Source organism: Macaca nemestrina, chromosome 4 (assembly GCF_043159975.1).
Source record: "Macaca nemestrina isolate mMacNem1 chromosome 4, mMacNem.hap1, whole genome shotgun sequence".
Taxonomy (NCBI): domain Eukaryota; kingdom Metazoa; phylum Chordata; class Mammalia; order Primates; family Cercopithecidae; genus Macaca; species Macaca nemestrina.
In genome coordinates, this window is record NC_092128.1 from 15,306,801 (window position 1) to 15,322,312 (window position 15,512).

Here is a 15,512-nt window from a genome sequence, read left to right on the forward strand (position 1 = left end):
ATAGATAGGAAAACAATGAGCAAACACATAAAGATTTTGCCAGAAATAAAATGTTCAGATTCTATCCCTGTCCAGACTATCCTGCTGGACCTAGGAGAGAGGAACATCACCATGGTAGAATAATTCTGAAACAACGTCACCGAATCTATTTTATCGTGGTCCATTTAAAATTGCTGTGAAGGACCTAGAATAAAATTCTGCTTAGTAACTAATTTAATCAAATATTTTACTCTTAAGGTTTATTCTTTTTGTTCTGATTCATACTTTTCTATATGTGGGTATTCTAGAAGTTTGCAATCCATGAAAACTAATGATGATTCCTCATGTGAAATGGTAAGAATTCCTTTGCTTATTCATCATTTTATATTGTTCATTATTTTCGTCTATTTTGTATTTCAGAGTCTCATTTTATACTTTGGAAAGGCCTTGTGTCTGTCATTATAGATAAAGGAAATAGTCACAATATATGAAAAAATATAAAGTTAGTATTCTAATTTTGTAAAAGTATGTTTTTATGGTTGATATGTTGGCATTGTATGTTTTTGTACAATGAGCATAATTCAGGGTGAGAAAATACATCTGGAAGGAGCCATGAGTGCCAACTGTGATTATCTCTGTATAGTGAACGTGAGGGATTTTTAACTTTTTAATAATAGTGTGTTTTCCATATTTTCTGCAACAATCACATACTACCAAAAATAATATCTAAGTTTTAAAACTAATGAATGCTTTGTGATATTGCTATAGTTTAAATGTGTCCCTCAAAATTCACATGTTGAAATGTAATCACCAATGCGATCACATTAAGAGACTGGGCCTTTGGGGAAGTGATTAAGCCATGAATGGATTTTATAAGAGCACTAATCCATTCATGAGGGTGGAGCCTCATGAACAGATCAGTGCACTTACAAAAGAAATTGAAGGGAGTGCCCACATGCCTTTTGCCCTTTTGCCTTTTTGCTCTTCCATCGTTTCTGCCGCGTGAGAATAGCACCAAGAGATGATGCCATCATAGAGCAGTTCCTCACCAGACACTGAACTTGCCAGTGCCTTGCTCTTAGACTTCCCAGCCTCAGAAGTATGAAAAAATAAATTACTGTTGTTTCTAAGTAACTCAGTCTCAGGTATTTTGTCATAACAGCAAGAACAGACTAAGACAGATGTTTTTAAGGACATCTAAATAACTGTATCTCTCCATTAGCCTTAACCTGCAAGACTAGATTTGAGGCTATTAAGAACTGATTTATCTGGCTTGGAAGATATCTGGTTGGAGGAAGGGCAGAGCAAGACAGAACTGGTCACAGTATTTAAAGTCTCACCATTACACAGAGTTGTATATTAATCTTCTAAAGACGTAATTACTGTTGTCCTCTGGAGAACTGTCTCTATAAATATTGAATGCTTGACTAATTGATCCAATTAAACCTTTCAGCACGTCTGCCCTGCCTTTTCCTGCAAACATGTTGCCACTGCTAGTACCAGCAGGACCATCTTGCCACCACCATCATAACCTGAGGAATTCAGCCCCCATTCCCATCCTACAGACACAAAAAATGAAGCCCTGTAAGGGTAATGACTTTCCAAAACCACAAAATAAGAGGCAGAAGAGAATGAACACTTAAACTTAGGTCTTGACTCCAAGACACTAACACATTCTTTAAGAGTCCTTGTGTCATCTGGTTTAGTTCTTTTCATCACCAATTTCATGCCTTGGAAGACTTTTAATTTTGAAGATAAGGGCCAAAATTAGAACCCTGATAGCCTCCCCTTCCCAAATCTCTGCTAGTGTATGGCAAGGAGGAGGGTGCCTACAGTATAATGACAGGGGTGGTGCAAGAAAGTGTTTGACCCTCATTTGATCTTGGGAATTAGTGATTAGAAGGGCATCTGACTGTGATTAGGGCACTAGACTAACTTCTTCCAAATTTCTGGGTTCTGACTCAGGATTCTCTTAAGTTCAGGAAAGCCATTTACAAATTTCAAATCAAGGCAAAAGAAAGGAAGTTTCTTTGAGGCTTTTGCAATTTCACTTCTCAGAGCTGGGTTACTACCGGTTGCTGCAGGACTGGGCTGGTCCGGAGAAACTGGAATGGAAACCATGCTAGTTCATAAAGTATGATGATGTCAAAAACAAGCACAGACCAATGTAGATCAATACGGCAAGTCAAGAAGAGAGTCAAAGACAACAATCATAGGGCTAGACCAAGCTGGAGCAAACAGGCCAGGAGCAGAGTCCTCCTTGGGAAACCACTTCACTTTTCAGATTATCTATAAGACAGTAGAACTTAAGCAGAATTTAGAGTCCAAAGTTTAAACTCAGCAAAGAAATGTGAATGGAGAGCATAGGAAAGCACAGGAAAACATCTCAAGATTTAATTATTTTTTACCCAAATGAGAATGTTGTTGATTTTAGGACAGGAACTGCACTCTCTCACCCAGACTGGAGTGCAACGGTGTGATCACAGCTCACTGCAGCCTTGACCTCCCTGGGCTCAAGCAATCCTCCCATCTCAGCCTTCTGAATAACTGGGACCACAGGCACATGCCACCATGCCTGGCTAATTGTACTTTTTGTAGAGACAGGGTTTTGCTATGTTGCCCAGGCTAGGCTGGAACTCCTGGACTCAAGTGATCTGCCTGCATCAGCCTCTCAAAGTGCTGAGATTATAGGCATGAGCCATTGCTCCAGAATTTAAGGTCCTTCTTGATGTGAGAGAACCAGAGCTTCTGCCACATGGACCCTCCAGAAGAGAGCAGGGTCTGTGGACCTGATGTTGGGTGCATGTACCTGCAACTGCAGCAAGGCATGTGGCTCTGCCTCTGGGTCATTCTGTAGTTCTAAAACGTTCCACGAGCAACTAAGCAACTACTGAGCTGAAGGACTGTATCCCTGTATCTGAAGGACTATACATTCTTTATAGCCAAGACTATGCAATATTTATCTCTTTCACTGCTCTAGCAAAAATATTTAAGAATTCATAAAGTTTATGATTCTTTCACTCATCAGCCTCTGTGCCTCATTGATTCTTCCTCACAAAGTGTTCATGATCACTCGTCTTCTGATTCTCAAAAGGATTTGCTCAAAGAATGTTTGCTGAACACAGTATAAGGTCTTAATCATTTAAATACATGCTTTAATTTCAGAGATTTCTCTTTGTCTTATAGGGAGACACATGTTGTTCTCTCAAGGGACAAGGATCTTCTTCAATCCCTGCATCCCCCACATAGTGGCACACAGGAAATATTTGTTGAATGAATGAGGTTAGTTGCTTTTCCTTTTTAAAATAATCTTGATGTGTCACTACATATTTTGGTACAAATGCTTTCAATATTTGGTTATTCAAAGAGACTGAGTTGGCAAAACTTTAAATAGATGCTATGGTAGAAGCAGTAAAGCTTGCATTTAGCTTGGATATGTTGAGAAGAAACATGTGTACATTTTCATCTACATGATCCTCCTCACCTAAAGCCATGGGCTATTGGAATGTCTACAGAGTAGGTTGTACATACAAAGACATTTTTGCTCTTACTCGTTGGAACCCCTGAATATATCTGGTCCCATCACCACAGGTTCGTGGTGACGTTTTTCAAAACTAAAATTAAAAAATAATGGATCAGTAAAAACTCACCATAAGAAGATCTGTAATAAAAACTCCCAAACACAGATAATGGAAAAATGTAATGTTATTGACTCAGATAAATATAAGCCATTGACTTTAACTTGAGAAATGCAGCTTTTCCCCCAACTTTCTTACAGATTCCTCAATTATAGTACAGAGGAGTTAAAATTTAAGTGCTTCCCGATTCTAAAGTAGCTGGTCCAATTTCGACCAATTTGGATCAGCTACTTTTCTTCTCCATTTGAAACTTTCCAACAATAAAGAAGATAGTCTTCTTGTACTTGATCTCTACAGAATTAAACAGATGCTGTTTTTGGTGTGGACCCAAATCATAGCCCCTCAATGAGTCTGTCAGCAGAGCTGGAAGTCACCAACTTTTAAAAGTAAAGTCCTAATCCCTTATTTTATGAAAATTATAGTGCCACTGGAGGCAGAAATCTATCTTGTCCTCAAAAACTATTGCACTTGGTCGGGCATGGTGGTTCATGCCTACAATCTCAGTACTTTGAGAGATTGAGGCCGGTGGATCACTTAAGACCAGGAGTTTGAGACAGCCTGCACAACAGGGCAAAACTACATCTCTACAAAAAATAAAAAATAATTAGTAGGGCGTGGTGGTATGCACCTATAGTCTCAGCTACTCAAGGAGGCTGAGGTGGGAGGATCCTTTCAGCCCAGGAGTTTGAAGCTGCAGTAAGCCACAATGGCACCACTATGCTCAGCCTGGAGAACAGAGTGAGACCTTGTCTCAAAACCAAACAACCAAACAAGCTATTGCAATTTAGTTTTGATGTAAAAGGTATAAAAATCTGAGGACATAAGAGCAGTTTCATATTAAAAATAATATATCACCTTGAGCAAAATAGATAATGAAAGTATTATGTAAATAGTGTATTTTAAATCATGTATTCAACCTCTTTTTAAAAATTGTTTGACTTACTGAAAGAAAAATCAAAGTTTTCAAAAAGAACTGTCCCCACACACAGTCCCCTACCCCCACCTAGCCTTCGATTTCCATCACTATAGTCCGGAACAAGTATTATTTATAGTTAAAAGATGCATCAGTCAGCTCAGCTAACTAAAGTTCCAAGTGCATTCAGCTGCCTACTGCTAAAGCCCAGTTTCGAAAGCTTTTATCTGTCACCAAGGCCAGCCATCCAAACCACTGAAACTCAGATTCATTACAAGCCTGTGACAGAGGCCAACCCCATGCGCAGAGGCTCCCTCTCTGCCTCACAATTCTGATTTCACTTCAAAGATCCAGTTTCCCTCGCAACTCTCATCCTACCTGAGGTCTTGTTCTTGTGACTTTTTTAATCTCAAGATTACGCCCATTCACCTGAGTGAATCACAATAGAGTGGCCAGCAATACGGGCCTAAGTAGACAAGAGTTCAGAAAAGGAGGCCATGCGTGACTTTAAGAAATGTCAAATCTAATAGATTGCTATCAAAGATAAACAGAAACCCCAATATCAAGTATTTGAAATGTACAAAATTTGCAGCAAAATATTACAAATAGGTAATACTAAATAATGAACTATATCCGATTAGTTTCCATTTTATAATTCTCTCGTTACTAGAGTCAAATATGAACTATTATACTTCATTAGTGGTCACTTTAGCTCTTCACTGCTTCATACTCCTTTAACTGGTGTATATATGTTGCATGGTAAATTTCTTGAATGCTAAGATCCTACTTTTATAACCCCATTGCACTTAGCAGGGATGTACACCTAGACCTCCATATCAAGGTGATCAATAAATGCTTGTTAAGATGTATATGAATATGGAAGCAATTACTCCTCTCTAACAACAACTGTAAAAAATGTGGAAGCTCAGTGTTTTATCAGCGAACCAGCAAAATCACCAAAGTTTCTGAATGTATAAGAAAATGTCAATTGATGATCCAGCTTCTAGCAGCCACACTCATTTCTCCAAGCATAGAAATGATGACCTGTCGCATAACAATAGTAGTCTAATTAATTATAATAAAATAAGTATCCATGTGTTCAGCAAATATTTATTGAGTGCCTACAATTTGCCAGTAAAAACAAAGCAGACACAAATCCCTGTCTTTGAGAAGCTTACATTAGAGTGGGGGAAATAAACCATAAAAAAATATAAATAAGTAAAAGAGATAGTGGTAATGCTAAGGAGAAAAAAACGGGACAGGGAATAGTAGTACGGGGTATTACAATTTAGATACAGTGGCAATGACAATTCCTGAAATAAGTGAGGGAGTGAGCCATGCCAGTATCTGGGAATAGCATTCCAAGTACAGAAAATGCAAAGACTTTGGACAAATTCAAGGAACGTCAAGAAAGCTCAAGGGAGTGAGAGGAGGGTAGAACAGCAACAGATGAGTTCAGAAACATGAGATGCGAGACATAGATTATAGAGAGCATTTTAGTTCATTATGAAGTCTTGAGCTTTTACTCTAGGATGAAAAGCAAATCCAGAATTATGAAAGAGATGTGACATATGATTTATATTTTTCAGGGATCCTGCTGGCTGTTGTATTGGAAATAGACCAAAGGCAAACAAGAGCAGAAGCTGCAAAACCAGTTAGGAAGCCACTGCAATAATTCAAGCTAGAGTTAAGAGTGGCTTGCACCAAAGCAGTAGCAATGGAGGTAATGATAGGTAGTAGAGTTACAGATTCATTTTGAAGGTTGAGTGAACAACCTCAACTCTAACCCTGACTTTTTCAAACCCTTGTGTCAAGGTCTGGCTTTCAAAAGATTGGAGTGAAAGAACAGCTTTCTCCATATGAAACCACAACCCAGAAGCAGGTCATCTACCAATGCTTTAGCTCTAGGTTAAATGGTCTAGCATCAGGATTGCTGAATGATTTTACATAGAATACAAAAGGTTTTGTCCAGAGAGACTGGAAGAATGGAGTGGCAGAACCAGAAAGGACAGTGAGAGAAGCATGTTGGAGTGGGAGGTCAGAGAATATTAGGAGTTCAGTTTTAGATATAAGTTTTAAATCAGACATGTTTGTACACATGTAAAGAAGGGCTATACAAGTATTAATCAGAGAGATATAGCCTGAAAATCAGACCACTTAGATCACACTTTTTATTTATTTTTTAATTTAACTTTTAATTTTAATTTGTGTGTGTGTGAGTGGTCTTTGCTTTGCATGTCTTTTAGCCTCCAGGAGGAGTTCAAGTGAGACTCTGTAAAGCTCTGTATATGTCTCTTATTTTAATTTTTGTTTTTATTTTAGATTCAGGGAGTAAATGTGCAGGTTTGTTATGAGGGTATAATTTATGATGCTGAGGTTTGGGCTCCTGTTGATCCTGTCACCCAGATAGTGAACGTAGTACCCAACAGCAAGTTTTTCGGCCCTTGCCCCCACTCCTTCCCTCCTTTTGAACTCCCTAGTGTCCAGTGTTCCTGTCTTTATATCTGAGATAACACTTTTCAGAAGCAGAGTCTGAGATGGAGATTCTTGTGCAAGTTATATTTTGAGTTGTTGCTTTCAGGAAAAAAAAAACTGTAGGAAAATAAGAGACACAGGATAGGAGAAGAGAAGAAACTAAATTTTTTTAAAAAGCGGTTTCTAGATCAATATATAGTCACTTTGATCCCATGAGGAGATTTGGAGTGCAGTTTGACCCCAAAGGTTGTCCCATTTGAAGGCAAAGAAGCGGAGCTGTTATAAGCCTGCATTAGACAGTCATTAGCCAAGAACTGCAGAAAGAGGGGGATGGAACAATCAGACTTCTTTGGGTGGACTGGCTTCCATCAATCAAAGGCAATCCTTGGGAACCATTAGCAGTCATTAGCAGCCAAAATCTGGCAGGTAACAACAGGTATATCAACCCTGTAAATTCAGTGGATTCAGTTGGAGGGAGGGTGCACCAAGAGCATCTGTTGTAATCTACCCCTTGTACCACTCAATTTTAGCATACTCTCACATAAGGTTCACTCCACCTGGTCAAAGCTTCTCCAGGATTCTGGCCAGTTGAAATTTCTGGAGAAACTGACAGAGAGAGATTTAGTGATGCAAACCATATATAGCCCCAACTGCTGCAGCTGATCATGAGGCCATGACTCATACACATCACTATCTTCGTCTACCACCCACTCTAAACATCTTTTACTCTTGACTAGCACTTAATGCAGTGTAGGTGGCTGTCCTGATGAGGAGTCCCAAACCCTCATCCCTGAGAGATCTAAGTCCTGACTGCCATGTCCTTATCAGCAGTGCTTGCTGTACCTGCCTATTTGTAGTAGAATTAGCCGTGGAAGTGCTAAGAGATGATGTAATAGTCACATAAGTGCTTCACATACTCTTCCCAGCCCCTATTTCCACATTATGATCATAGCCAATAATTCCTGCGAGTTGGTAACTCTTTTCCTAGCCTCCTGGTATTCTGGGATCAGGAGCTCAAAATGACCAGGTGGCAGCTATAATTTTATTAGGACTTTTCTTGTGTTCCCCTTTGGAAATGCTCCCCACTCTGGGAACCAAGAGTTCACACTCTGGGAACCAGCTTCTATACACACAAAGCATAAAGCTAAAAGCATGGGAAGCACAAATTCTCCAAGAGGGTCTCTAGGAGATATGGTGAGCAGGGCCACCTCTACTTCCACTCCTTGAGTCCTAGACCCATGTGGTCTGTGTTGGAGACACAGCACAAAATAATGGCCATTCATTTACAGTATATTCCACATTTTAAGGGCAACAACTCACCTCCACAAAAAATGTCATCTCAAAGTTGGTGCCTCAGCTACACATTCCAAAGGTCATTCCAGCTCTTTCAGAAACAGGCAGTTTCCAGCTGGCATGGCTGGTGCCTGCAAGTATGCTAGAGAATGTGGCAGAGAGAAAATGGTGGTGCAGGGCTTGGAATTCCCAGCTCAAGATCCAGCAAAGAACCAGAAAATTTCTATGACTGTGATAAAAAAAAATCCCTTTTCACTTCTGATTGTGGAGCTGAGATTTTTGAAAAACAAACCTAAAATCTATCATGTGGGTTACAATGTCACATTAACTTCCAACCTTGCAGGGTCTCTTGAAAAAGTTAGGGTATTCATCAGCTAGGGGTCTGGCGCAGAAAACTGGGGTGGAGAGAAATGGGCAGATTCCAGTAAAACTAGAAACATGAACTCCTAAATTCTGCCAAATTTTCTTTACTAATAGAAGCAGCCCTTTCTACTTTATCTGAGGAGATAGATCACTTCTTTCCTCCAGAAGGCCTGTGAGGGACTTACTTCAAGTAGTTTCTTTGAAAGGCCCTGCAGATCCTGAAATGATCACACTTCCACCCCACATCATTTCTAGACCTATGACCAGTCTCATGTCCCAGCTGGTCCAAGAGAGTGAGGCCATATTGTGACCCACATGGAAGGTGTTCTATGCACCAAAATCCCAAGGAGGATGGCTGCATCCAAGGGTGCATGCATTAGTAAATTTGATGTATATTGCTAAATTTCCCTACAAAGTACACTAATTATGCTCCATCAGCAATGTGGAAAAGAGCATGTTTCTCCAATCACTTGGCAAAAGAGCATGTTTTCAAAGTTTTGCCAAGTGGATAGTTTAAACATTGTAGCCCAACAGAGTTTTAATTTGCATTTCTCTTATTATAAATCAAGTTGAGTATCTTTCCTGTGTTTAAGAAGCCATTTGTATTTCCTTTTCTGTGAAGTTCATATTCATATTTATTGCCTTTTCTCTTTTTCTTTTGGATTGATCCTTGACCTATCATTTCTAAGAGCTCTTTATATATTGGAAATTAAATCTTTATTATAATATGGGTTGCAAGTATTTTCCCAGCTTGTTTTTTTTTTTTTGTAATTTTCTTATAAATTTTTGTCACACAGAATTTTTAAAATTGAAATTAATCTTTTTCTTTATGAGCTTAAAAGACTTTCCACATCCCAAGACATTAAAAGAATCCCTCTTCTCGCCGGGCGCGGTGGCTCACGCCTGTAATCCCAGCACTTTGGGAGGCCGAGGCGGGCGGATCACGAGGTCAGGAGATCGAGACCATCCTGGCTAACACGGTGAAACCCCGTCTCTACTAAAAATGCAAAAAATTAGCCAGGCGAGGTGGCGGGCGCCTGTAGTCCCAGCTACTCGGGAGGCTGAGGCAGGAGAATGGCGTGAACCCGGGAGGCGGAGCTTGCAGTGAGCCGAGATCGCGCCATTGCACTGCAGCCTGGGCGACTAAGCGAGACTCTGTCTCAAAAAAAAAAAAAAAAGAATCCCTCTTCTCCCATTTATTCCTAGCAATTGTATTATTTCATTTTAACATTTAACATTGATATGTTTGGACTTTATCCTAGCATAGGATTTAAGATATGGCAACATTTTTTAGATGACTATTGTTACCTCAACATCAGTTATTGAATTTTTCTCTGATATGAAATATTACTTTTATCTATACTGAATTTATATTAAATTACCATATGTATATGAATTCATTTTCTGGACTATCTATTCTATGGTGTATATTTACACACAGTTTTAAATTTTGAGGCTCATGCTATATTTTAAGATATAATAGAGCCTGCCTACCTTTTCTGACTTCGTTCAATTTCTATAATAAGCTTAAAATATGTTAGTCTTATTTTTATAGGTTTAAAAAGAGGAGAAGAGTACTTTGTAGGTCTCATACTAAATCAGCAAATTAACTTAAGAATAATTAACATCTTGCCAGGCACCATGGCTCACACCTGTAATCCCAGCACTTTGGGAGGCTGAGGCAGAGGGATCACCTGAGGCCAGGAATTCTAGACCAGCCTGGCCAACATGGTGAAACCTTGTCTCTACTAAAAATACAAAAATTAGCTGGGCATGGTGGTCCATGCCTGTAGTCCCAGCTACTTGATACACTCAGACATGAGAATCACTTGAACCTGGGAGGCAGAGGTTGCAGTGAGCCAAGATCACGCCACTGCACTCCAGCCTAGGCAACAGAGAAAGACTGTAGAAAGAAAGAAGGAAAGAAAGAAGAAGAAAAGGAAGGAAGGGAGGAAGGGAGGGAGGGAGGGAAAGAAAAAAGAAAGAGAGAAACAGACAGAGAAAGAAAGAGAGGAAGAAAGGAGAGAGGAAAGAATACTTAACATCTTTATGGTACCAAATCTTCTTATCTAAGAAGACAATGTAGGATTTCATTAGTTCATGTCGACTTTCATGTCTTTCTGAGTATTTTTAAGTTTCCTTCAGGTCGGTCTAATACACTTTTTGTAAAATTTATCTTTTTTGTTCTTATTGCAATAAAATCTTTTCTTTCATTCTATCCTAACTGGTGGTTACTTTTGTATATTAGAAAATGCTCATTTCTGTATCTTTGTTTTGCATCCCACTGCCTTACTAAGTTCATATTGGTCTGTAGTAGCTTTTATGTTGTTGTTAATTGTTTGGATTTTCCAACTATACAAGAATATATATAGCTCTCCTTTCTGATGTTTATAACTAAAATTTATTTCTCTTAATTAAATCAAATGTTTTCACCATTAAGATACAAATTGTGGTGATAATGGTCCTTCCTTTCGTATTCTTGAGTTGTATAAGAATGTCTCTGGATACATTATACAGGCTGCAGGTTTTTGGGTAAAGTGGATATTTTTTTCATGTTATTAAATATTCATATTATTGAGCATTTTATCAAAACTTAGTATTAAATTTTTAATTGCCTTTTAGCATCTTTGGAGGTGATTATGTTACATTTCTTTTATAAGTATCAATATGTTATGTTAATGACTTTTCTAATATTGAATCATCCTTAAATTCTTAGATTAAATTCTGCTTGGAAATGATATAGTGTGTAATGCACTGTTGGACTGTGTTTTCTAATATTTTATTTAGGATTTTCCATGCATTAGTGAGATTAGGTTGTAGTTTTCCCTTTTATGCAATTTTCATTTTCTCAGTTTTCATGACCATTTCATTGGTATTTGCAAGGTAGTTGTATTTTCTGGGCATGTGCAGAGTTTAATAACTATCAATAAGAGCTAACTTATTTGTTTATACAGCAGGTCCTTGAATAATGTCGTTTGTTGTAACATTGATGAGAAAAAAAAATGTTGATCCCTGGCGGGGCCACCAGTTGTAGGGTTTGCAAGCTCTCCTAATGTCTGCGCAGGTGTTCTCTGGGTGCTGGGATTTCCTCCCGGAGGCACATTAGGTTAACCGCTGTGTCAGCACAGTCTCAGTCTGAGTGAGTGTGGGTGTGTGAGTGTGAGTGCGCCCTGCGTTGGAATGGTGTCCTGTCCAGAGTTGGGTCCTGCCTTGCGCTCTGAGCTACCAGTAGAGGCTCCAGCCACCCACCTCCCCCACCCCCGACCTGGAATAAGTGGGTTGACAAATAAAGGAGTGAACTAAAATCATTGTAAAATAAAAATTTGTAAAGTGTACAATAATTGTACAAATGCATGACAATAAACGATGCAGTATGAAAGCACTCAGTGAGCCTGCCCTACTTGTTACTGCTTTATTTAAAATTGTGGTGGTAGGAGGTGCTCCTTACAATTTTTGCTTTGCCAACATTTATCCCTTGATTTAACCCACCACCACTGCAATCACCACCACTCACTGATGCACCAAAAATTAGGAAAAGAACTATCTTTCCAGTTTTTATTAATCTTTCTTAAATGTGTGTGTATCTCACATTTATTTCCATTTTAATATTAGGAGTGTTTTGGGTCTTTATTTAGAAGTTTGGTGTTGTTTTTGTGACCAGAAATATCCTGTAGAAACTTAACTCTTGTTTATGTCAATCAGCCTATGATAGAACTGGTTTCATTATATGTGGTTTCACTTAAAGTCAAGGTTTCTAAGAACCTGTAGATGAGATTACTTACTGTACTTACTTTTTGTCTTCTTGGCAAAGATAATTGAAGCCATTTGCTTTTGGTGTTTCTGCCTATATGTTTTAGTATGTCTTGTAATTTCTGTTAAATAATTATGGATGCTATACTATTTAGCACACATAGGTATTCATACCAATTCTGTCTTTATTTTGTATTTTACCTCTTAATATTAAAAATTTATCTTGTTGGCTCATTTAATAATTTTGTCATGAATTCCTTTTTTACATTTAACTAACATTGTTTTTTGTTATTTTATTTTTAGCCTTTCTATAACTTTGTTTTATTTATGGCTTATAAATATTACAGTTGTGTTTTGTCTTTAGAGACAATCTGAAGACTGTCCTGTTTTAGGTATAAAGCCCATTTTTATTTAATTGTATGTCCAATATGTTGGACATACGTTTATTTAATTGTATGTCCAATATGATGAGAAAATAATAATTGACTAGATTGTAAAAGTCTGTGCCTTCCCATCTTGCTAGCACTCTCTGATGCTCTGTTAATTGTTCACTCACTCTGGAGAAGTGAGACATTGAGGAGAGGGCCACTTGGCAAGGAGATAAAGGAGGCTCAGCCCATAGCTCATAAGGAACTGAGGCCTCTGTCCAACAACCCAGGAGGAACTGAGTTCTGCCAATAACCACATGAGTGAGCGGGGAAGTGGACCCTTCCCAGCTGAGCCTGGACATGACTGCAGCCATGTGAGGCCCAGAGCCAGAGGACATGGTGAGGCACACCTGCTTTCCTGATCCACAGAAACTGAGTTGATAAATGTTATAAGCCACTAAGTGTTGAGGCACTTTGTTATACAGCAATAGAAAACTAATGCATGCTTACTAAGGGGCTTTACATTTCAGCATGAGCCTCTTTTCTGCAGAAAGTATATTTTTGCTGGATTTTTCTTAGCCCTGTCCCCACTAGGCTCTCTCACTTCTCTTTCTACTTCTTTTCACTTTCTTTCTTGATTCTATCTGATCCCATCTATGATTGATAGTGATTTCACATAATTTGGAATTTGTGAATTACCTGTCTTGCAGCTTCATTAAAATAGAGCTTCTAGGATCCTTTTCAACCTTCCTGTTCCTCTTACGTGATTTCTAGTGAAAGAAGGGAAAAACTACCTACTTACATATCTGTGTTTATAGCAGAAAATTTATTAATCTTTTAATTTGAACTTCCCTGATTAAAGTTTCTTTTCCAAGTTTACTTGGCAATTTGTATTTCCTTCTATGTGAATTATCTATTTTTGTCATTTAACCACCATTCTATTAATTTGCTGAGTTTTTTATTGGTTTGTAGGAGCTCTTTGTATATTACAGACATTAGCTTTTATCTTTTAAAAATGTTTGTAAATATTTTCTGGAAGTCTGTTTCTTGTCCTTTAATATTTTCTGGAAGTCTATTGCTTGTCCTTTAAAAGGACTTTGGTGGTTCCTACTTACATAGTGGTTTTTTTTTTTTTTTTTTTTCATTTTAAAAAAAGTGTTTAACCCTTCTGTACTCACAGTTGCTAATTATTTTATTATGACTTGATATTTCTGGACTTAAGAAGGCCTTGAAAAAATAGGGCTTCTCTGGTTTGTGGGAGTTGAAGAGTGTGTACACATTCTACAATGATATCCAAGAAGATGGAAGAGCAAAGGAAACATTCCTTTAACATTGAAAGGCTGTATTTCATAGAATAAAATATACGAAAATTGAATTATTCTTAAAAGTTAAAAAGGATTTTTAAAAATTAATATTTAGACTAAAGATCATCTACCTATACCAGAGAAGGATTACTTGCCACAAGAAACTGCCTATTAAAATCAATTTGAAAGTGAAGTTTAAATGCAAAGAAAACCACTAGTTTATAATCTCCTTATAGAAAATGGTTAAAAATATTGATCTTAGTTAAACAAAATCAAAAGAAATAAAAATAAAAGATGCTATTTTCATTTATCATAAAAATGGATAAAATCTAGAATTGAGGAGGAGGTGAGAAAATAAGCATTCATTTTCATCCATTGTTGACATCAACATAAACTGGACCAACATCTTTTCAAAGGACAATTTGGTAGTACCCACCAAAAGTTAAAATGTATGCCTTCTTACACCCAGCAATTAAAAAAAAAAAATTAAATTAAAAAATAAAAAAAAAGGCTGGAAGCAGCTCATGCCTGTATTCCCAGCACTTTGGGAGGCCTAGGTGGGAGGATCTCTTGAGTCCAGGAGTTTGAGACCAGCCTGGGCAGCATGATGAAACCCCGTCTCTACAGAAAACACAAAAATTAGCCAAGCGTGGTAGAACCAACCTATAGTCCCAGCTACTCCAGAGGCTGAGGCAGGAGAATCACTTGCACTTGGGAGGCAGGGGTTGCAGTGAGCTGAGATCACACCACTGCCCCCCAGCCTGGGCAACAGAGCAAGACCCTGTCTCAAAAAATTTTTAAAAATTTTAAATTTTTAAAAAAGATTATCCATCTGGAATTTATGATTAAATGTTAGCTCTATCATTTTGGTTTTCCAATTGGAGTACCAGTATACCACAACACTAAATGACCATCTTTTCCTCACTGATTTAAAATGCTTTATGGCAGGGCGCGGTGGCTCACGCCTGTAATCCCAGCACTTTGGGAGGCCGAGGCGGGCGGATCACAAGGTCAGGAGATCAAGACCACGGTGAAACCCTGTCTCTACTAAAAATACAAAAAATTAGCCAGGCGCGGTGGGGGGCGCCTGTAGTCCCAGCTACTTAGGAGGCTGAGGCAGGAGAATGGCGTGAACCTGGGAGGCAGAGCTTGCAGTGAGCCAAGATCCTGCCACTGCACTCCAACCTGGGCACAGAGCGAGACTCCGTCTCAAAAAAAAAAAAATGCTTTATTTATCATATATATAATTTTCATGTAACTGTTGTCTGGGCTGTCTGTTGATGTGCTTGTCTATTCACTTCATTATATTCTATTACCTTATTGTCTACATCAGTATCACACTGTTTTAAATACTACAGCACTAAAGTGTCCCAAATTCTACCACTCACTGACTATAAGACCTCACTAAACCTCTCTCTCATTTTTTTAC